Below are 1,922 nucleotides of genomic sequence, written 5' to 3'. Positions count from 1 at the left end.
ACCGATTATTTAAACATTGTTTTTACTACATAAGTAATTATTTAAAATGTCTCATGAAAAAAAGAGAGAGAATTTGGGATTGTGCCAATTTCCCCTTTGATAGCGGGAAGTGTTTGTAGTGTTTGCTTATTGTATTTCAAAACAATCAAGCACATTTATGTCCTTTTATAATAGGCATAAGAATACGATATTTCGGATACAATATAACTATTCGAACATCTCTACAGTCTAAACTATACCCATAAACATTATGAAGCCATCCGAAACACTTCATTACACTTTAACAACATCAATCTGCCGACATTTTTTAGCCCTTCATATTATTATTTGATGTCACGCAGGGGAAAGGCTGTATTGGCCTAACACAAAAGGCTATACTTACGGAACTTTCTTTGCATTTATGTTGCGTTTTAAAGGTAAGGAAGGTGTTATTTCCTTTTCGGAAGAATGTGATGATAACTTTGTAGTTGTAGGCCTATCTCTGATCAACCAAGAAAAAAAATGTATACAGTTGTTCTGAAAAATATTTATCCTAGCAAGTCAACAGGCGTCAATATGATCAAAATTAAGGTAGTGGTCTGCTCAGTGCTTAACAAAGGAAGATTTGAATTGAAATATTTGGGCAGTATTAGGCCTAGCTATTACTTTTCAGAAAAAAGGGATTAATAGGCCTTAAGTAAATTAGTCTAAATATTGTTTTAGCGTTTTTTGAAACGATTTACATCAACTGTGGATATTGGCCATGGTTAAAATACAGTAACTGGGAATTTCCTGTAAATAATTCATGATATTGTAGAGATAGAAAGTTGGGGGCCCATATTTTTCACACTCTCAGATCCCTCTGAGATAAGTTAATAACTAATTAACTAACTTAATAACGTATCATAGTTAAGTTATAAATAATAAGTTAATAACTTATCTGCACATTTTTAGCCTTACCGCAAGACTGTTTAGAGCTTAAATATTATAATTCATGTATATAAAAATATCTCTTCTGCGATTCTGTCTTGTTGTCAAATGCTTATAGGAAGAGGGCATTGTTTATCTCTGTAATTTACTATATTGGATTGGTGCTGTTCAACTAGATATGCATAGGGATGTGAAGAATTAAATGCTTTATCGGAATTGAAATTACAACAAAGCCACAATGGCCTATTATAAGGTGTTGACATAAATAGCAGAAGGTCGCGGGTTCGAAGCCAGATCGGGGTACCTAGTTTGTAAACACTCGCTGATCTATAACGTTCATTACCATTAGACGATAGTTTAGAATTTATTATCGTTTTTGTAGGCCTAAATATATAAAACCACTTTATTCAGTAAGACATAAACATATATGAAATAAAGGAGGCAGAATTACAGGCATATGTCAAATATGGATCACAGAGATGCAAGGCAATGAATTACAAAATCAGATAAGAACATTAAATGGGTTACACAAATATAAAACATTAACATAGAAATGAAAAACATGGTGACAAGGGAAACAAAATTGCAGAAGGTGGTGAGGTTAAATGATTCCACAAATTCGAAATGCACTGTGATTTCAGGTCTATTATTTTTTTTAAACATATTTTTGAATGGATAAAAGAGGAATTGTTTTATGATGTCTTGACCTATGAACTGTTGTAGCTTTACCACAACTCTACTATGTGTGAGAGTTTCAGTCAATTGTATGAGAGAAGATTCCTGAGGATTAGAACTGCATGTATATTCTTAGGTCTCTGTGGTCTAGTGGGTACTTGCATTGCGAGCCAGAGTTCAGAGGTTCAAATCCTGCCAGAGATGTTTTTATACTGCTGAAATAAGGAACTTTTCGTTGATGAGCTATGAAAATATGTTCCTATATGAGGACTTATTATATATTTGTATATATATATATATATATATATATATATATATATATATAAGTAAGATAGGTA

General features: G+C 32.3%; 1 protein-coding gene across 1 annotated transcript in view; it reads left to right on the top strand.

Moving 5' to 3' along the window:
• The first annotated feature begins 328 nt into the window (after positions 1-328).
• Positions 329-1,922, top strand: part of LOC117119293 (netrin receptor UNC5A-like) — an 11,975-nt gene continuing 10,381 nt past the window's right edge. The window contains exon 1 of the mRNA XM_033264093.1: positions 329-416. The gene's annotated coding sequence lies outside the window, so the exon portion shown is untranslated. The remainder of the gene's footprint in view (positions 417-1,922) is intronic.

Source organism: Anneissia japonica, unplaced genomic scaffold (assembly GCF_011630105.1).
Source record: "Anneissia japonica isolate Jap-2015-1 unplaced genomic scaffold, ASM1163010v1 scaffold8272_len249160_cov157, whole genome shotgun sequence".
In the NCBI taxonomy this organism is placed as follows: domain Eukaryota; kingdom Metazoa; phylum Echinodermata; class Crinoidea; order Comatulida; family Comatulidae; genus Anneissia; species Anneissia japonica.
The sequence above is the reverse complement of the archived record's forward strand: the minus strand, read 5'-3'. Positions and strand labels throughout refer to the sequence as shown.